The sequence below is a fragment of the Brachyhypopomus gauderio genome, unplaced genomic scaffold (genome assembly GCF_052324685.1).
Source record: "Brachyhypopomus gauderio isolate BG-103 unplaced genomic scaffold, BGAUD_0.2 sc101, whole genome shotgun sequence".
Classification (NCBI taxonomy): Eukaryota; Metazoa; Chordata; class Actinopteri; order Gymnotiformes; family Hypopomidae; genus Brachyhypopomus; species Brachyhypopomus gauderio.
Window position 1 is genome coordinate 272,872 of NW_027506922.1, and position 22,752 is coordinate 295,623.

The following is a 22,752-nucleotide window of genomic DNA, read 5'->3' on the forward strand; positions in this document are numbered from 1 at the left end:
ACCTCTTTCTCCAGTTTGTACTTGGCTTTTTTCTCGCCCTCCTTCTCTCGCCTAAGCTGATTCAGTTCTATAGAAAACCAGGGTTTGCTGTTACTGTGTTTAAGACGTGTTCTGGTTGAAATACAGCTGTCTTCACAGAAGCTCATGTATGACGTCACAGCGTCTGTGTATTCGTCCAGTCCGTCTGTCGCCTCCTCAAACACAGCCCAGTTTGTGGATGTGAAGCAGCCCTGCAGCTTCTCTGTGTCTCCACTGGTCCACCTCTTCACTGTTGTAACGGCCGGCTTGTTGGTTTTGAGTTTCTGCTGGTACGTGGGAATGAGGTGAACGAGGCTGTGATCAGAGAGCCCGAGAGTGGCGCGCGCAACAGCGTGATAGGCATTCTTGATGCTTGTGTAGCGTTTGTCCAGCGCGTTGCCTTCATGTGTAGCGCACGCTATGTGTTGCCTGTACTTGGGCATCTCCTCCCTTACCAAAAAAAAGTATACTTAAAGGTAATTTTTTAAAGTAAACTTAAGTATATTTCCCAAGTATACTTTATGTAGTAAGTATACTAATATCAATGTACTAATGGTATACTGGTAAGTTTACTAATTCAATACTTCTTGGGACTAAATTGGCTCACTTTTTAGTTTATAAAAGTATACTTTTAAGTAGACTTTAGGTGAGAGAGTAGTAAACTTTGAGTGCACAACTAGTTTATATCCAAGTTTTATTTTGTACTACAACTATACTAAAAGTAAACTTACAGGTATACTGTTAGTTTACTAGTTATATACTTCTAGTCTAGTTTTTAGTTTATGAAAGTACACTTTTAAGTATACTTTAAGTGTAAGAATAGTAAACTTTGAGTACACAACTAGTTTACATTTAGGTTTTATTTTGTACTGTTAATATACTAAAATAAGCTTATTTGTATACTGCTAGTTTACTAAGAGTATTCTTAAAAGTGTACTTTCATACACTTAAAAGTGGGATATAAGTATATAACTAGTAAACTAACAGTATACAAATAAGCTTACTTTTGAACTTAACATAATAATTATAGTTTACTACTTATATGTTTTAAGTATACAATAATTTCAATTTAGTTTCAATTTTTTACACTTTAAATATACCTTTAACTGTACTTTAAGTAGAAGATGAAAGTAAGCTGTCTTGCATGTAGTCATGATGTGTGATTTGAAGCTGAGCTCATTATCAAAGGTGACGCCCAGGTTCTTAACACATTGTCTGGCTTTCAGATTCATTTGATTTAAATAAGTCTGGACATCATTCCTTTGTTACTACTTACCAATCCCACAAGCTGCCCACCACTACAATCACTGACCCTCACCCACTGTTTCCTCTGCCACCACAGCCATGTAATTACACCACTGCTTTAAATGAAAATGAGAGTAACTACTACTGTGGCATGACCGTCAACCTCTCTGATGCACAATTACTGGAGATGGAAACAAGGGACCAGAGCACAAACAAGACCTGGCACAGTATCCGCTCCCAGCGTCTGACCTCATGTGTTTTCAAAAGGATTGTTTCTAGAATTGCAGACTTTGACTGCTTAGTGACAAATATGCAAAGACAGAAAAGGCCTGTGCAGACCCTGGCAATGAAAAGGGGCCTAGAGGTGGAACCCATTGCATCTTCAGAGTATGAACAAGTAACAGGTAATCACACATAACCTTGTGGCTTCATCATAAATCCTCATGCCCCCCCATTTAGGTGCCTCACCTGATCGTAAGGTGGTTGACAATTCTGGGCTTCTTCAGGGGCTTCTGGAGATAAAGTGTCCAAATGTGGACACTTTTGTTGAGTGCAGTTATCTGTCTGCAGGCCCAGATGGCACTTTTGCTCTTAAATGCAACCATGACTACTATTACCAGGTAATGGGGCAGATGGGCATCACTGGAATTAAGTGGTGTGATATTTTTGTTCACTGTACCAAAGACAATCACCTGGAGCAGATCCACTTTGATGGCAAGATATCGGAGTCTATGAAAACTAAACTGGATATGTTCTTCTTTGAATATTTTCTGCCTGGCCTGTGCAGATGAGGAGACTATAAATAAAGGAAGCACACATAAATTTGGCATTGTTCCTTAAGAAAACTACTGTTAATAGGTAAATGTTTCTGTAATATGACAGTTTTAAGAATTGATTTTAAAAAGTGAGAGAATGTCATGACCATAAAAATGTCAGAACCATAAAAAATGAACTGAGAATCATTTTTAGAAAAGGAGTATATTGTTTTTATTGGTTCACAATGAGCAAAAATGTGTTACATTAATTTCATTATTAACAAAAAAATGCACATCAATAAAAGTTGAGCTGAATAAATGTTTGAATGTTTGTTACTCAGTGGAACAATAATTTTCCAGCAATTCAAAGTCCAGTATGGCTAATAAAAATAATACTGAATTTGTAAAATATACTTAATGTTTGTACTATGCATGTTAACATTTGATAATACACTTTGAATATGTTACCTCAAAATTAAAAAAGAGGTCCCTGAAAATTGGTAAGTAGAGCACAAACACAGCTGGTTAACTGAACCACACAGGGAAAGGGGCAGAACTCCGTCAAATATCTGGTATTCTTTAATGCATCTGATTGCTCAACATGGATCCTCAAGTGAGCAATTTATTGCATGTATGTAATTTCTTCTTTACTAAACTGCCCACATGGCCCCAAGAATGTAGGAATTACAAGTTTCACACAAATGTTACTGAGGAGGTCTTTGATAAGAAACCCTTTATCTACAATTACTTCATCTCCTGGTTCAAGTAGGTTCTGAATGCCAGACTCTTTGGTAATTTCTTTATCTGAGATGGAGCCTGTGTACAGGTTGCTTTTACACAGCTTTTAGTGTGTCATCATCTTTAAATCCAGTGTAAAACATGATCAGTTTAGGCTCACACTGGAAGCGTTGTAGATGAAACCGCTCACTCTTGAGGTTTTCTTCCTCCAGATGGTCAATCTCCCTCTTTGATGCATCAAGTTGTTCTTCTACAGACAGAGTCTCCTCCAGATAGTCAAGATCACCCAGTGCCTCTATGACCTGCTTAGAACTGTGTTGGAGGAGAGACACAAGAAAATGGGAATAAAAAAGAATTATTAGTAAGGTGATCTGTTTTTAAATTTACACAAACTACCTTTGACTTAAAGTGATTTGATAATAATGTTATGGATTACCAGACCTTACTTCATGCACTGCACCAACTTGTTATGGGCTTAGAACATTATTTTATATTGTAATGAGTAATACATTCATTGAAAAATTAATTCATCATTTGCAGCTCTGTACGTATCTGGTAACTCACATTTCTTTCTCATGCAGATTTGTAATGTGCAATTCTTCCTCATCAAAGTCACAAGTTGAACTAAAAAGTATCATCTTCCCATCACTAAATTACAGCCTGGCACACAACAATGACCAACACAGTGTCAATACAGTGTCAACACAGTTTGTGTAGTGTGTGGATACACTCCTTGAGGTATCATCTTCTCATCACTAAATTACAGCTGCCACACAACAACACAGCACATTTGGACTAAAATCACCAATTTATTGTCTAAAATTCCACCTTAAATGGTCCCACCATATTCCTGAAGCTGTGAATAAGAAAGCTAGAGTTGACTTCACCTCACCATTATCACATTAAATTCAAACTATAAGCAGGCATGTTTCGACATCAAGAGTTCTGGATGTATTTATCTCCATTAACTCCATAACTCTCCCTATTAATTACAACTAACACAGTTGTTGTGTTTCCACTGTATTTAACAGCCCTGTTTCAAACTATACAGCTTGCTGTAGTTTTATTTTCTGCAATAAAATAAAGCCAAACGGCGCATGTCTTCCTCTCAGACATTTCAATACTCCGGTGGTGTCTCTCTCTCTCCGTACTGTAAGGTGTCGACTCGAGGAGAGCGCTGAGTGGGCGGGGCCAGGCGGAGCCTACCTGCATGGTTGCTGAGCAACGTGACGGTGTAAAGACTAAAGACGAGAGGGGGCGGGTGCGCTGCTCCGTGCTGTGTGACTATTTTAAGCAAGTAGCGACAAATCTAGCGACTTTTTGTGGTGTTACTGGAAACTTTTGTAGACTCGGAGATGAACACACATGGTCTTCAGTTACTGTCCTCAGGGAGCAGCGGGTGCTGCCGTGAGCCCCGCCCACAACACTCACAATGCAGTCTGACAGTCAGAGCAGACCCGCACCGCTCCACGTCCACGCTGCAAATGAACTGCGCATGCCCAAAGCTGCCGCTGATTGACCCCGCCCCGTATTTACAGAGCCGGATGTAAATATAAATGCGTCTTCAGTGTAATACAAAATAAATCACTGAATTTAACTCACACAGTCTCCGTCAGTCACTCTAACATATTTAGGGTATTTTAATCATTTTTTCTCTCCCACAACGTTATTATTTTACAGCTTCAAAAACAGGTTTTATGCAAACTAGGCGATGATGCCATTTTGCAACTTTTAGGACAGCCAATAGCGTCTTTCCTTACTGAGGAGTTGGCAACTTTTACGTCTTCTTGTAAACTTAAAAAACGTGTATTGTGTTATTTAAATAACATTTAAAGAACATTTTGATCTCTAAACGGTAGCAGTCTTAAGGGTGAATTTATTGGATTTCTATTTCCTGGTCGGAAAACGTAAGCGACACGTAGGAGGAGTTGGATTAGATGCAGCTCCGCCCCCTGGACCGACCAAAAGAAACTATGGACGGTGGGAGGAGTTGGATCTAGATCTAGCTCCACCCCCTGGACTTTTGCTTCTGCAGCGACGGATACTTGTTGGCAACGCTGCTCTTACAGACAGAGAAGAGACTTTGATGAGTCCACGTACGCAGCAGTCGGTGTGTGCGGGAGAGTTAAAAAGATTGAGTATTAAAAAGATTGAGTATTAATCTTTTTACACGAGTATTGCTCCAAATCAATATCAGCGTTGGTATCGATATTTGGATCGATCCGCCCACCTCTACCTACCATCACCATCGGACATTACAGACCACAGGTTTCCTTATTCTCAATATCAGCATCGGGCGTTTAGTGGAGTTGCGCCTATTGTCGTGTTGGTGTTTGGAAGTGTTGGACTACTGGTTGACCTGTAAGTACTGTTGGGAATTTTCTTCTCCGACCCAGACGGGCCCCAACACCGCCCCGATGAACCGACTGGTTTTTGACTGAGTGGTCCAAGCAAAGTCTTGACAACAAAATATCTTTTAAAATGATTTATATAGAATATTAATGAATGCAATATAATAGAAGTATACGTGGTACAAACTCTTCAGTGCACTGGTGCTAGTTTGCCTAGGAATCTACCTAACCCAAGTGGATCTCAGCAGTGTCCAAGCGAAAAGCCTCTCGTGCTGGGCGATGTCCTTTCTTTCATACTCTCTGTCCATAAGTTTTGATTTGTTAAGTTTCGATAACTCCCCAATCCTGGCTGCTCTCCATGGAAATTCACCTGCTCCTCTTCTCCCAGCCTGTGTGCCTGGTTATCTAAAAACTGTTTGCTACACATCCTGCACTGAATAGGCCCCTTCTGTTCTCCTCAAGGCCACTGAGGCCTCCTTACTCCTGCTTTCCCACAGTCTTCCTGAAAAACACTAAATTGACACATCAAGTTATTAGCCTTTAATTTTCTTTTTTCCAACATTCCCCCTTTTAGACCAAAACATTGGTCTAACTCTAGTCTAATACTAAAATCTATCTAGCCCAGTGCACTTATTAAAAGAAAGACAATCATAAAAATCCCTAAATGTGTATACATTCATAGTGTGACTATGTCAGTTAGTACAACGTCTATGTGTTCTTTTATGTGATTGGTGGGTTCTGGATCACTCCCCAGTCGTGGGCCGAGACCTTTCAGACTATTCGGAGATGCCCCCCTTCATCTCCCACGGTCTCGTGACTTGACGTTGTCCCCGAGACCCAGGTCCCGCCTGGTGGGAGATCACCTCGACCCGTTCTATTAATGTGCCCATGTGTCATGCATATTACTTTTAAACTAGTGAATCAGCTTTCATGTGCTGTTGGTTGTGCTCTAATGTGTGGTGTGTCTTCATTCTTCATCAGTCGCTGACGCTGCCAATACCTACAAAGCAAGCATAATTAATCAAAAACAACAAGTTTTTCACACAGAATCGTCTTCTTCAGATGATATGTCATCATCATCCTCCGCCATCAGTGGCATAGTGTATGGTGGTGGGTTCTTTGCGTCCCCCTTCTCAATCGCGGCTGTGATCAACCTTTGGGTGAGAGATCTGATACATGGTATACAACAACATCCACAAATAACAACAATTGCAATAAACACTGCTACTGACATAAACAAGGACATAATTCGTGCCTTCCATTTCCCAAACACCTTCGTGAACCACTCCTCCATGGGGTTACTGATACCTGAGTCCTCCTGCATCTCCTTAGATAAAGCCTTCAGTCCGTCCAGAGCTCTGGTCACCGACCCGTCCGGTGCGGTGTTATTGGGAATGAAGGTACAACAGTTGTCGCCAAACATAAAACATACACCCCCTTTTTCCGCCAGGAGCATATCTAGAGCCATTCTGTTTTGTACGGCCATCAGTGAGGTAGCTCTCAGTTGTTCGCTCAGCCCCTCTATTGCGTCTCTCGTTAGGTTGGTTAATCTCAGTACATTGTAATGGACAAAGTTGATCCTATCTACATTCTTGTTCGGTGTTACTGGAAACAAGGCTGATATAATTGGAATGTTCTCAAAGCCTGTAGCTATTTGATCAACTAGCTTGTATTCATTGGGAACCCCCCGAGGCACTCCTATGGAGTCAATGTATGTTGGTGACCCTATGGACAAATCAAAGGCATCACGCTTCTTTCTCCCTTGGGCTATAGCAGGCTGCGGTGTGATTTCCCTCAGCCCTATCATTGTTATTGGTGTGATTAGTCTAACCATAGCACAGATTCCTTTAGCTTTTCCTGGTATTAATGCCAACAGAGTGTGTCCTCCGCAGTACCACCAGATCCCTGCCCGGGCTACTCTCCCTATCCCCGGGACCTTCGTTGTGGCGTTACACCAATCTGGTTCAATTTCTCCCACACTCATGATTGCGTCTTTCTCGGTCAAGTTAAAACATTGGTATTGCCCTGTAAGTTTCACTGGCACGAAAGGAGCGTTACCTCCTTCCAAATTTTTGACATACGGAAAAATACTGTCCAGGCTGGAACAATTTGAGGTCGTAATACTTCTCACCTTAGTTAAATTCAACATACACTGATATCCTACTGGATCTGTTTCAGGATTCAGTGGGGCTGGTGAGGTCATTAACGCGGGTCGGGCCGCTGCACAGGCCACACAACCTTCTAACCCATTTTCTCTACTGTTTTGTTCTAGCCATGACAACCACAAATTTGAGCCGCTGTAACCGGTTGCTAATTCTATTAACTGCTGGGACGATAATTTAGTGAAATCTGTGGTTAGAGTGAACTTGTCTGCTGAATCCTCCACCTCTTTTATTTTTGCCTCAGGTTTTGCTGGGCTGAGTGGCTTGGGTTTGGCTAAATAGCTGAGTTTAATTATTCCCCATATGTCACGTCCTGATTGTTCCACCCCCAGGGTGAAGTACAACGGTCTGTTATTACCCCATATCTGCCCATTCCATCTGACAGAAAAAGTTACTGGATTTTGGGACACGTGATAATCTCGCTGAAATGACACATCGACCCACCATTTGCTCAAAGAGGTCGTGGACGGGTTACCCTTCTTATCTCCTAATGTCGGTTTCCATCTCCCCGAGTACTTTATCACTGACCCCCAACCAGGACACCAGTCTGCACTATAGAAACTCCCCCTTCCTTGACAGCCCGCATTAACTTGATTGGTCCAACATATGTACAAATTACATCCTCTGTATGAGGCATTGGCTCCCCCGCAGTCCACTACCTCACATAAGTCAAAAGTCCAGCTCGAGGCTGTACCATCTCTATAACTCAATTCCACACCTCCGTATGTCCGTACACACCGGTCCTTGGATTGTCCTACTGGCCTGGTTCCAGCTTCTCTTGGTTTTCTTACTTTAAAGTCTATTTTCTCTGGTTTGGTCGCGTTTACTAGCGGGTTAGGGCTGTGGATCTCATCGGGCCTCACCTCTTTGCAGGCAGTGTGATTGTCGTCCCACCGACACAAAGTTACGTTCACGTTATTGGGTTGTTTCTGATTTCCTACACTAAATATTACCACCGCTCCTATTATCCCCGCGGCTAGAAATGTTCCCCCCCATAGCCAAGTCCATGTTCTCAAAGTTAATCTCCCTACTCTAACATATTGTTGGTACTGAGCCTCATCTGGACGTCCCACACGTCCCGACAACATGTCTCTTATTTCCCACAGTTCCATCCTAGGATGGAAGATGGTGCACCACCACCTTGGTACCGGTTGGTTTAAGTAAAGTTTTAATGATTGGTTTCACAGTCCTCCAGTCTAATCCGTCTAGTCCACAACCCAGCTTCGGTATGGCTAGAGTGTTAATGTTCAATGATATTAACAATGTGGCCAGGTGTTGTATGCTTGAAATCAGATCTCCTAATTCTGGCTCCTCCCTGTAATATCTTTTGGTCACTAAATGGAATATGATGTGTGTCTGTGTGGTTTGTGTGGCACACTTGCCTATGGGCACCTTGGCTATACCTGTAGTGCCAAACGCTTGTCTGATCTACAGAGCCACTCCAGCTCCCAGGTTCAGGTCTGTGCTCACACAGTGTGCTATAGCCTCACAGTCAGTCTCCAACAGGTCTCCTTCACCTTCCTCCCACCAGTCCTCAGCTGTGATGTATTCTCTGTAAAAAGCTACACTGGGGTCGGTACTTACCACCAACTCCTTCCCTGGGGCTTCTCCTGTCCCCTCCAAGTGTGTCTTGATCTCTCCTGTGGTTCTTGTTGGTTCTTTTGCTGCAACACAGTGTGAAATGTGGTACCAAGTCTTACCTTTGTCTTTCCTCACTTTCACTGAGTGCTCGTTGGCACCTTCGACCTCCCACGGGCCTGTCCACCGTGGCTCGTTCCAATTCCTCTTGTGCACCTTGATCCTTACCCAATCCCCTGGCTTCACCTTCACCTTGGGTGATTCCAGGTCTTCTTTTCATTTTTCCTGTTGAACAGACTTATTGATTTCACAAAGCAATTTGGTTAATTCTCTCATGTACTCTGACATCTCCTGTTCCTGGATTTCTAAAGCTGGTCCCTCAATCCTCGGTTGAGGGCACCCTGGCATGGGTCTTCCTGTCATGAGCTGGTGTGGTGAGAGATTGTATTCTCCCGTGGGGGTCGCTCTCATAGACATCAACACTAGTGGCAGCGCCTGAACCCAGTCCATGTCTCCTGCTGCGCACACTTTGGCCAGTTTAGTCTTAATGGTCTGGTTGGCTCTTTCCACCAACCCCTGTGACTGTGGGTGGTAGACAGTGCCAAACTTGTGGGTTAGGCCCAGCTTTTGTTCTACTTCTGCCAAGTGTTTGTTATCAAAGTGGGACCCATTGTCACTCCTAATCACTTTTGGTAGGCCGTACCTGGGAATCAACTCATTTTGCAACCATTTTATGACTGACTTTGAATCTTCCTTTTTGGTGGGTATAGCTTCTACCCACTTGGTGAATCTGTCTACCATGACCAGCAGGTACCTGTACCCCCTTACCCTGTTGTCTGGCCCCATGTCTGTGTAATCGATCACAATCTCCTCAAATGGCCCCGCGGGCACTGGGTATCCTCCAATTCTCACCCGGTATGGTTTCTTTACATTGTATGACTGACAGATATCACATTCGCTCACGTATTGCTTCACATGGTCTCTGAGGTATGGATGCCACCATAAACATTCTAATTTGGTCACCATGGCCGACACTCCGGAGTGAGTTGGCCCATGTGCTTCGCATAGTATCAATTTCATCTTCTCTAAGGGCAGAACTACCCTCCCTTCTGGACTCCTCCAGAGTCCTTTAGTGACAGTGGCTCCCCGGTCTATCCACAATTGCTTCTCATAGACCGTGGCCTGTTCTTGGATCTGTGCCAGGTGGCTCTCTGTCAACTCAGGCATGTTATGAGTTTCCAGCAACAACAAGCTCTGTGGGTTGTACCCTCCAGCAGCTTTGGCTGCTCTGTCAGCAGCTTCATTACCTCTAGAAACAAAACTGTCATTACCCTGATGTCCTCTTACCTTTATCACTGCCACTTCTTTGGGTAACATGATAGCTTCACTCAACTCATGTACTGCTCTCAAATGTTTGATTGGCTGTCCTGTGGCGTTAGTGTACCCATTATCCATCCACCTGACTAGTTCATGGTGGATGACCCCATGCACGTATGCTGAATCTGTGTAAATGTTCACAATCTGACCTGACGCGTGTTCCAGTGCTCTAGTGAGTGCGACCATTTCTGCCAGCTGAGCTGAAGCTGGTTGTGGAACCACTCCTGATTCCACCTCCTCCCACTCTTCCCCACATGCTTGTACCACAGCATAAGAGGCCTTCAGTTCGTTACCTTGTCTCCAACAACTCCCATCTGAACAGAGTTCCCATGCTCCTGGTTTAGTAATTCTGACCTTGTGCAGTTCTGGTCTGAGCTGAATGTATCTTTCTGTGGCGTCAGCGCAGTCATGTGGTGTCGCATCTTCGGCTACTTCAATGTTATCAGTCAGATTCACAAGTTTTGACGCAGTGTTGTACATGATGTGTGGCTGTGTGAGTATGGCTTTTATCTTGTTCTGTCGTGCTCTTGACAAAGAAAAGGCTTGTGAGTTTATGAACGCCATTACTCCGTGATTGGTGCTGACTATTAGTGGGTGACACATTACCAAGTGTGCTGTCTTCTCTATCGCTGTGGTGAGTCCTGCCATGTATGTTGTGCATGGTCCTGTTCCTATCACTGGTTGATCTAATTTGGAACTGTGAAAAAATAATATGTTCCTTCCTTCACTCTCCCCCTTCTGAAAGAGACAAGCATGAACATGACTGTCTCTTACAGAAACATTTAAATGAAAAGGTTGTGTGTAGTCTGGTGCTGCTAATTCAGTAGCGCTAGCAAGTGCTTGTTTCAGAGTTATCAAATCCCTCTCTGCCTCAACCGTCCAGTCAAGCTCCACCTTCCCGTTACTCAGACCTTTTGACACTGCGAGTTTTCTGAGGCTGTGAGCTAAATCACTGTAGTTAGGTATGTAGTTGCGGCAGTAGCCTGTCAGGCCTAAAAATGACATCATTTGGGACACTGTAGTGGGCTTTGGAAATGACAGTATTGACTGTCTCTGATTTGGAGTCAGGGTGTGACCTTTGTGTGAGATGTTTCTCCCCAGAAAGGTGACCATCGGCCTGGCCACCTGGAGTTTTGACTTGTTCACTTTGTAACCTAATTCAGCTAACAATGTTACCACGAACTGTATTAGTACGGTGTTGGAGTCAATCAAATCATTGTCAGTTAATCTAGACAGATCTTTCAACAGACATTGATTGAAGATGCCTGGTGAGTCTTTGTAGCCTTGAGGTAGCCTGTTGTACGTGTACTGTTGACCTTTAAAGGTAAACGCAAAAATGTCTTTCACATTCTCATCAATTGGTATAGAAAAGAAAGCATTAGCTAAATCTATGCATGAAAAGCTGCAGTGTTCAGTCGTCAGGTTCTGCAAAGATCGATAGGGGTCAGGTACTGGTATGTTCTCAGTTACAGTGACATCATTAATGCGCCTCAAATCATGCACCATACGATACTCATCTTTTCCAGGTTTTTTAACAGGTAATATGGGCGTGTTCCACGGTGACGTCGTGGGTTTCAGAACTCCAACTTTGATTAAATCTGCAATGGTGTCTGTAATACCTGCCATGGCTTCTGGCTTGATTCGGTACTGTGGCTGATGAACGACTTTGTTTCTCCTGGCTTTAACCTAATAGGAGCCATGTGGTGTGATGCACATCCTACATCTACCTTTGTCGTGGTCCACAAGTTGGCTGGGACCGTCTCTAGTTGTTCCTTGGCCTGGGGGTGATCCAACAGTGCTCTGCCGTGTGTGGCTGACAGGGGCTGGTTACAGAAGTACGCCAAGTCACTGGTGTCACATGCGACTCTCCAGTACTTACCATCCGACGTACCCTCTACCCCTGGCAGACAGGTTGGGCGAAACTGTTCCTTCATGGCAGTGGCCAGCATGGGGCCCAGCTCACGAGGTTCGTGTCCAGCCGAGACCAACAGTGAGACATGTGGTAGTGAATCCTGCTGGTCCGAGTTTCTCCAGTACGTCATCTGTTCTCCTGTTAACACAACTAGTGCAGCCACACCTTCAGGTCCAACAATCATTGATTCACAAATTATATTTTGTAATTGACCTTCAATGTTATTCCACAGCTGTCCGTAAACCCCATCCTCCCCTCTGATGTAATTAAAAGTGCAGTGTGTGCTGTCTATTGGTGGGGTCATACTCTGAAGTGACAGGAACCATGGTTTCCATAAATTAAACGTGTAAAGCAAATTTTTAGCAGTTGCTTGTTCCTCAGGATGTTGTAATGTGGCCCAGTAAATGTGAGCTGGGCCGTCCGCTGCTTGTTGATTAAGTATTCTGAGGCGCTCATCATCGTTGGTGACAGAGACAGCTAATTTACCTTCACTCGGTGTGCATTCAATAATAGCTGAAAATTGACACAACAAATCTCTACCTAACAAATTAATTGGGCACTGTTAGACAAGAAATACTGAACGCCCTTTTTAGGATTGGGTAATTTATCTATCATAGTGTGCAAATCTCTGTGTGTCCACGGAGCGTATGTGTGTGCGTAACTGCTCCCTGGTACTGCCATTATCGGATAATGACCACCAGGGGTCGACGTGTTCTTGGCTTTTGATCGCGTGACCACACCGTGCCTGTCATAGTAGGCGGGCACTCTCAACCATTGCTCGGATTCAGTCAGGTTTATACATTCATCTACCACCTCGCTCTCCTCTGAGGAGGGAGTTTTCACTCGTCTGCTCGCCACACCCTCGTCATTCTCCACTTCCCATTCTAAATTTTCACCAGTCACAATCAATGTATCTCTTCTGTCAGGTGCACCTCTATCTCTCCTCCTATCAACCGCAGCGCATTCCTCTAGCTGTCTCGCATGCTCTTTTTCCAACTTAGCTTCTTCTTGCCTGATGGCTTTCTCCACATCACAGACCACTTTCTCTGCTCTGTTCAACGTCTGTTCGAACCGTGTGGGGGCACTCAGACTCAAACTCTCAGCCATTCGCTGTTCAATTCTTTGCAATGCATCACTTATCTCTGTTTCTCCAGTTTTCTCACGCGCAGTCTTCGAGCCTCGCTAGTCTACTCTCTATTTTATCCATAGCCACATCACTGACAACCTCCATTACCACTTGTCTCCCCTCATCACATTCACGCTCTCTCACTGATTTTGGACGTGCAGAAGCCCCGTCCACACCAACGTCACTCATTTCACTCACGGACACTGGCGCCATCAGCGCTGCACGCGGACGTTGAGGAGCACCGGGTTCACACGCTTTTTCTGCATAGGGAGGGGGCACAGGGGGTTCTGTCTTTTTGGTTTCAACTCGTTCTTTATCATTAATATTTTGACAAATTTTTCGAAATGTTCTCACATACGACAAATAAGTTTCAGCTTCTTCCAGCTGGTTTTTGCGCTTTTGCTTAGTTAGGGCTCCGCTAGCCTCTAATCTTTTTTTCTCTTTATTAACCCGTGTGACCCAATGCTTCTCGATCTGCTCCCAATCAACCTGAGACACACCACGGTCGTCCGGGTCTGGCCACAACCCTTCGGATCGCATCTTCTCAAAACATTTTTTCCCATACATCACTGTGTCCGACCTCATTTTCGGCACAGCACGTTTCTCCATAGTATCAACCAAATAATCCTCCAAACCCTTAATATTATCCATGATATAACTCCGGTTTTCAAACTACTTCCAAATTACTTTTGCTTCGTTCGATTCAGTAAATTTTAAAACTTTTTCGTTGTACTCACTAGCACTTTAATACCCCAGAATCAATTCAGTGAACTTTATCACTTTATCGTCGTGTTCGCAAGCGCTTTAATTCGCCAGCGCGCACCCCAAGGGCAGACAGACACAAGTTAATATCTCCACACTCCAAACAACTCCAGCTCAACACAGCTCGCGCGAGTTTCACTTCCAGCACTTAAATCGTATGTTTACGGAGCGTCATAAACCAAATTATAATCTCATGCATGAAAATATATAATAATTTTTGTTTTACACTTTAACCTCTTATGAAATGTTTATCTTGTGCTTGTGTACACAATGATGAACGTCTTTCTTGGGGGCTTATGCAATTTACTCAGGGGTTCAAATGTCCTCTCATAAGAGGCTCATGGATTTATGGGCGTGGGTTTGTAAGTCCCCCAATGAAAGGCTCTCAAGTTTTATTATAGCACGTATGCTCAAACAATTTATACAGGTCTTTATTCAACATGAAACCACACGGTACATGAAAACCAACCCAACACTGCAATTTTGCAAACACGCATACACAGATACAGCTGTAGTTTCACCAATCACGCACGCAATTTCAACAAAACACACGGGGGCCCCCCAAAACCGGCTGAGCGCGTCCTCCGGAATTTCTTTGAATAATCTATTATTCTTGGAATGCCAGGCTACCTACTCATTCATTTAACCGTGACCGAGCGCATTCTCCACCGTTCTCTTTTTTTTTTTTTTTTTTTTAGAACAATAGTTTCCTTTTTTTTAACGTGGGCTACCTACTCGTCACCTGAGCGCGTCCTCCACCGTTCTTTTTTAGAACCAAAGTTCTTTTTAAGAACGTGGGCTACCTGCTCTTTCTCTGAGCGCGTCCTCCACCGTTCTCTTTTAGAACCAAGGTTCTTTTTAGAACGTGGGCTGCCTACTCTTCAATCGTTTACTGCAGTTTACAGGGCGTCCTCCTCCCGACTTTATGAGTCGTAGGGCAATCCTCCTGTCTATATATCGAGTTTGTAACACGTATACAATTTCAATACTAAATTTACAGAGAGTATTTCGCCTCGACCATTTAGTGACTGAACTTTAATTTAGCCTATGACGTAGTAACATCAGCCAATAGGAGAGAATGGCTCCTTACCTTTTTTCAGACCGGTTTAGTTCAGTCACCTCACGGACGGATTGACCTCCTCTCTTGTCCTAATTGCAGAATTCGACTCCAGCCAAAAACCATCCTCTGCTACCAATTTGTTGGGAATTTTCTTCTCCGACCCAGACGGGCCCCAACACCGCCCGATGAACCGACTGGTTTTTGACTGAGTGGTCCAAGCAAAGTCTTGACAACAAAAGTTCTTTTAAAATGATTTATATAGAATATTAATGAATGCAATATAATAGAAGTATACGTGGTACAAACTCTTCAGTGCACTGGTGCTAGTTGCCTAGGAATCTACCTAACCCAAGTGGATCTCAGCAGTGTCCAAGCGAAAAGCCTCTCGTGCTGGGCGATGTCCTTTCTTTCATACTCTCTGTCCATAAGTTTCGATTTGTTAAGTTTCGATAACTCCCCAATCCTGGCTGCTCTCCATGGAAATTCACCTGCTCCTCTTCTCCCAGCCTGTGTGCCTGGTTATCTAAAAACTGCTTGCTACACATCCTGCACTGAATAGGCCCCTTCTGTTCTCCTCAAGGCCACTGAGGCCTCCTTACTCCTGCTTTCCCACAGTCTTCCTGAAAAACACTAAATTGACACATCAAGTTATTAGCCTTTAATTTTCTTTTTTCCAACACTAACACCTGTTATTTATCAGTGTATTTATTTACTTCATATTCCCAGAGGTCATGCAGTCCAGGGCTGCACTTTCATTGAGGACTACGCGTCTCCAACGTATTCTGCACACTGCCGTGTTGAGAGGAGAACTCTTTCTTTATTTTGCTTGTTCATTGCTCTTTGTGAGCTATTGCATTTTGTTGTTGCTTCATGCTTGTTTTTTTGTCATGGAGAATAAAAACCCTGGCGCTTACAACCAGTGCCTCCAGCCTCCAGCCATCATATCACCTTCTTAAAGAAAACAGTACATTTGAAATAATTTGAACACAGATAAACTTTAAAAGAAAGATTTAGAAAATTTTGAATACAGAAAAATTTGAATATTTACATTTACATTTACGGCATTTAGCAGACGCTCTTATCCAGAGCGACTTACAAAGTGCTTTGCTTCTGATCACAGAATACATCCTAGGTAATAGTACTGATAGGCCAGAATTCAAGACACCATTGAGTCAGACTACTACTAAACTACAGGAGTCAATATAATTACCTAGTGTTTTGCAAGTTAGACGTTTGCCAAGAAGCACAAATAACCATAGACAGACATACAATTTAAGAACAACGGCAAATGGTATCAGCTGAGTTAGTGCTCTGGTAAGAACTCAACAAACAGGTGAGTCTTCAGTCCATGCTTGAAGATAGCAATAGACTCTGCAGTCCTAGCAGCTAATGGAAGATCGTTCCACCATTTTGGAGCCAGGACGGAAAATAGTCTGGAGCTTTGTCTTCCATGAGACTTTATACATGAAGTTTAGAGTCGAGCCAAGCTTGAGGTTCTGAGTGTTCACTGTACAGATCGGCTTTTTACCATGGACATCATGTAGGGAGGGGCCAGTCCATTTTTGGCTTTGTAAGCAAGCATCAAGGTTTTATATCTGATGCGTGCCGCTACTGGAAGTCAGTGAAGAGAGCGTAGCAGAGGAGTCACATGTGAGAACTTGAACTGGAATGTACAGAAGCTCAGTTTTGCTAGGGTTGAGCTTCAAGTGGTGAATAGTCATCCATGAAGCAATATCTGCCAAGCATGCTGAGATACACCTAGAGACCTGGGTGTCAGAATGAGGGAAGGAAAGAATTAGCTGGGTGTCATCAGCATAGCAATGATAATAGAAACCATGAGACAAAATAATGTCACCAAGGGAACGAGTATATAAAGAGAAGAGAAGCGGGCCTAGGACTGAGCCTTGGGAGACTCCAATGGAAAGTTTACATCAGAGCCATATAGAGAGAGAGTCGCGTCAACTCCGTTCACTCCAATGGACCAGTTTTTTACAGCAATAGCGGATCGTGGAGCCTGTCAATAGTTCCCGGAAGTTAGCAGCAAATACGAGCAGCGCAGTCAAACTGGAGCAGTGGACCATCTGTGATACACTTTTACAGGTTAGTAAGCTTAAAAAATCTGATTGTGTATTATAAGGACATCAGAATCAAATTAGCATGTGCATTAAAATGTGAATTAAAGCACTTTAGTGAATTATCCACCTCTTAATAAGCAGATTTAGGGAACTAAATCTATGCTAAGACAACGCGAATACGGTTAGCGAGATTTCACATTAACGACTGACAGCCTATTAATTGTAAATTCCTCTCTTAATGCCATTTCACCTAAACGCGATGTTTTTGCGGGGTAGCTAAGTATTGGGTAAATATAACATTTGAGTGTGATTGTAGAGTGTGTTGGGTCGAGGAGGTGAAATGAGGATATCCATTTTGGAGTACCAGCTAACTGCTTTTATTTATTTTATTTTCCTTTTTATTTCGTTTTATTTATTTTTATTTTATTTTATTAACGTATTTCCTCAGTTTTTGAAACTGCTGGATATAAAAGACGTATACTATTTAGTGTGATTAAGTTTTAAATATTCTATCACTTAAAGAAATAATATAATTATTAGGAGTTCATACTTATTATACCTGTGTCAACACTATAGCTATCAGCAGCTATGGGCCCTGTCTTTACAGGTCCAGTGGTGCATCGTAGTGCAGGGGGCTTCCTCTTTCTGAGTGCGAGGGGCGATGCACAAAAATGGTGGGAACAGCATCTGCTCTCAGCCTAGTCTTGCCCTGTTTGGTTCTGATGAACTGCTCTGCCTCAAAATGTGCCTGCAGAGTGATGTGATATTACTCCTCACACATGACAACTGAGTTTTGTCTACCCATATACATATCCCATAGTGGGTGAATACACAGTATTAGAGAACACTTACTGGATACGTATACACTCATTACACGTATAAAAAACAACCAAGGATGTGCAACAAGTTCAAATTCATATCACATCAATACTCATAATAATCATTTTCTCCTGTCTTTTTCTCCTCTCTCTCTTTAAGCCAAAGAACCATAGGGGATTCAATGGAGCCTGCAACTAGATAGCACCCTCACCCTGCACCCAAGTCTGTCTGGAGTCTTTGATTTTTTTGTTCACTATTCTGTATTTTAATAAATGATGCATTAAGCTTTCCAATAGTGTGTTTATTGTGAAAAGTGCAAATGCAGTGTTTGATGATTACCTCACATATATATTTGCTGTTGTAATCTTTAGTGAGGGTAAGATTGCTCCTGCTTAGTTGAGACAACCATTTTTTTCTCCTCTCAGTATCAGTGGGGAAACCATAAATTTTTGCTCGATTGGAGCATCCCCATGCAACACAGCAAACCATGGTGGACACTACACAAACAACACGGAGGAAAAGACACAGAAAAACTGCTTGACATTTTTTTGAATTTAATGAATTAAGTGTGTATTAAAAAGACAAGATATATATATATATATATATATATATATATATATATATATATATATATATATATATATACATATAATTTATCAATGTATTTTAATATGTCATATACTGTCTGGATGTAAATGTAATGTGTTTTAATGTACCCTTTTAAAGCATATTTCTGCACAATGAAGTCAAAGAAAATTTTCCTTCTATCAGAAAATGTACATTAGTCATTTAGATTAGTTAGGTTAATGTTAGAAAATTAATCTAATCTGAATTTCTCACCCCTTCCTGTCCCTCTAAATATATAAATGAACGTAATATATAACAATTATAAAACAATCAAAGCATTAAACAGCAATGTGCTCTAAAATTAGCCTAAAGTTGGTCGCCATATGTTCACAATAATCCTCAAATCGCAGTTCTGTCTGTGTGTTTATGCACTCAAATTGAATTCCTGGAACTATCTGAAGCCTCCGTGAATCACGTGACCATCAAGCGTTTTGAACTTCCGTTGTCGCAACTCTCTCTCTATACGGCTCTGGTTTACATGGATTGTATGTAGATCCTCTCCATGTTACCTGATAGGAATGGTCTTCAAGATATGACTGGAACCATTTCCAAGCAGAGCCAGTCACACAGAGGCTAGAAAGAACAGAGAGGAGGATGTTGTGGTTGACAGTGTCAAAGGCTGCAGAAAGATCTAGAAGAATTCTCGGTCACTGTTTTGAGGGCAGTTTCTGTTGAGTGTGCCCGTTTGAAGCCAGACTGATTAGGATCATGGAGTTGGTTCTGGGTGAGGAAGAGAGATAATTGGTCATAGACTGCTCACTCCAGAGTTTTTGATAGAAAAGAAAGAAGTGATACCGGTCTGTATTTGTTCATGTCAGAGGTGTCAAGTGTTGCTTTTTTCAGGATTGGTACCACCCTTGCCATCCTGAACATGGTAGGCACATGACCCAAACCTAAGAAGTTGATGATTGCCGAGATGAATGGAAGGAGTTCTCTTGACATATTCTAGAAAATATATAGAGTAAGCAGTTGAGATTACATGATGCTTCTCTGCTGAGAACAAAATGACACCAAGTTTAGAGATAACATCCCCTGCAACAAGCCCTTTCAGGTTTAAGTTGCAGGATCATTAGCTCAATTTTTCAATCTCCACACTTCTTATTCGTCGTCTAATCACTTCAGTTGTCATTCTTACACTGCTGAAAATAGGATCAACCACATCATAGAGCGGTAGTTCTTCTTCTAAGTAAATCCTATTCCCCACTTCGGAAGACAGCTCAATTCCATCATCCCTATCCATGGCCTCGTACACTGCTTCGTCTTCCCCATCTTCATCGGCATTTACATACACTACCTCAACCAATTCTTCAAGAATGATCGCATGTTCCTCCAGACGAGGCATCTACAGGATACGCTGTCCCCTGTACACCGTAGATATGCACCACTGGCACATCATCGGCCCACAACAAAGCAGAGCTGCGCCTACCACAACCACGGGCGTAGCTGCCATGAGCCACGCTCTCCAAGATGCAAACCATAGGGTTGCGTAACTCCCGGCCTGTGCTTTTCACTTCTCCTGCACGATCCACCAAATAGCTGTAGCTATTCTTGCTATGGCAGCAGTTCCTATCATTACAGAAACCACTTGCCAGCGAATGACCCCACTTCTGGATCTCCTCTTCCCTATTCTGTTTCCTTCACCCTCCATGTCCTTCTTGATTGCTTACAAGTTACCAGAATATAAACAGTCTGGCCCCACTTTTCACACAGGATTTCGGGTGATGACAGGGGTTCCGTTTTCGCTAGATATTTTACTTGGAATGCCCCATTTAGGAATGATTTGTTTTACCAGGGCCTTGGCTACAGCATCTGAATCCTGCTTTGCTGTGGAGAAAACTTCAACCCACTTTGAGAACATGTCCACAACTATTTCTTTCCTTCACTTGGTATGAGCTCCACAAAATCCATCTACAAATGATCAAATGTTTTCTCAGGTGTTGGGTGTGCTGCTTGTTGCATCTGTGTTCCTCTCCCTACATTGTGTTGTGTACATATCACGCACTGTTGACAAAACTTCTGAGCAACCCCTGTGTGAACCAATGAAATTTTAACTGGTCAATCATTCCCCCTTTTGACACATGAGCTTTCCTATAGGTCAACTTAGCATAATCAGGAAACATGAACTTCGGCAAGCACGGCCAGCCTGAGGGACAGCGCCACACACTGTCCTGAAAAGCACAGCCTGCTTTCCTCCAAGCCGCCTTCTCCTCCTGTGTGGCTGTGGGTTGTAAATATGTGAGTGAGAGGGAGGGGTACTCACTGGGCTGAATAGAGTAGAGTACAGCCTACTCTATTCAGCCCAGTGCTGGGATCCCTGGATGCTGACCCATCGACAAATAAAATGCAATCTGGGTTGTCCAGGGGCTCTCCCTTGAGATCCAGCCTGTTGCATGTCGAGCAACACAGTGTTGTATTTCAGCCATCTCTGAGTGGATAAGTGTGATGTTTTCTTTTCAAGAAGCAGACGTGAAATGGAGTGTGGGACTAATAAGGTCAATGTAGAATAGCTCACAATGTCTCAGGATGCCGTCACCACCTTCTATGCCGAAGCCCCGCCACAGCAGGGTGAAACTTACAAGAGAAATAAGCAACTGGTCTCTGTTGGTCCCCATGTCTCTGCAAGAGAACAGAAGTCATACAACCATTCTTTTCATCCACCCTCTGTATGTAGGGCCGTGAGGGATCAGGAATGTCCAGGGTGGGGGCAGTCTGCAAGGTTATGAAGGCCTCTTCGGCTTCGGTGGTCAATGGCTAATGTCGCTGGTCCACGGGTCAGAGCCCGCAAGGGAATCTCAACACAAGAATAGTTAGGTATGGAGCTTTTTTAGTGTCACCAGAACCTGAACCTGAAATCATTATTACTTGAAAAAACAGTCTGTAAAATTCATTCAGGTATGCAAAAATTTAAGTTAAAATTCAGGTTCAGGTCGAAATTCAGGTTTGGGTCGCAATTCAGGTTCAGGTCGAAATTCAGGTTTGGGTCGCAATTCAGGTTCAGGTCGAAATTCAGGTTCGGGGAGGCACGTCTTTCTGCTAAATTTCCTGTAAAGGTGTGGTCCCTGTTTGGCGTGTAAGTAGCATGTGAGCAGCATGAAAGTGACCGCTGTGCCATCCAGAAATGGCACTTTGTGGCAGCTGCCACATAATCATGGCACTTAGTGTGGCCAGTGCTGCTTGACTGTGGCCTCAGTTGTCCAGAAACGCCGCCTGCCTCTGCTGACCGGCATCTAAAGAGTCTTTTGGGTGACTGCGTATCGGCCACTCGCTTAAATCATCCCGACGAGTTCCGAATCACCATTTGTTACATTTGTTGAAATGAAGATGGTTCATAACTTTTGTTTGAAAATTATGTTGAGTGAAATACTAGCTGACATCCAGCTAGACAGCTCTAAATTATTAGTTCAGAATACTGTTTAGCGATAACGTCGAATAAAGATTATAGGAGGGTACGCGTATCTACAGTGGTAGACCGTTAACGACTGCACTGTAAATTTAAAGGATTTATAATTATAGATGTATGGTTATTAGTGAATGTTCCTACACATCATCAGCGTATTTAAACCTCTGCGAGCGAGTGGCATCGCATTTGATAGATAGTTTAGCTTTGTATTGGTTTCGATTGTTAGTCTATTGCCCGCAGCATCAGCCGTCAACCACCGAGCGGCTCCTGCCACTCATTGTCTACCACTAATCTAAACTCGACATTATCGTTAAAGAGTATGTGTTTTCTATGAGAGTATGTGTGTGTGCATGGGTGAGTTTGAGTGTTTTTCGTGTTTATCTGTATGCGTTCTCTGGTATGTTGGGTTTAGTCATCCGTGTTGTGTCGCTGTAGTGGTTTCTGGTATAGTCTAGTTTAGTATAGTCATGCCTCGTCATCATGATCATGCTGTCCGTGTGTCTTCTATTATATTAACAGTTAAGTTAGTGTTAAATGTGAAACCCCTTATATAAAATGTTCTTCTCAGCAAGTGTGTCCTCCCATTGATAACACTTCACCCCCACGTCACAACATAAACAATAAAGATTTATTACAGATTGTTCCTCAGTGAACGTTCATCCACGCTATCAGCGTAATTTAAACCGCTGCGAGCGAGTGGCAAGTAAGTTGATTTAAGTCAGTATTAGGGCATATTTTGTACATTTT

The 22,752-nt window shown here is 42.9% G+C and overlaps 1 long non-coding RNA gene across 1 annotated transcript; it reads right to left on the reverse strand.

The window, feature by feature from the left end:
- Positions 1-16,218: 16,218 nt before the first annotated feature.
- On the reverse strand, positions 16,219-18,917 carry LOC143497149 (uncharacterized). Its single transcript, XR_013125699.1, has 3 exons — positions 18,819-18,917; positions 18,318-18,475; positions 16,219-16,850 (listed from the first exon to the last, which is right to left on the reverse strand). It is a non-coding gene; the product is annotated as an uncharacterized LOC143497149 (long non-coding RNA).
- Positions 18,918-22,752: the final 3,835 nt, after the last annotated feature.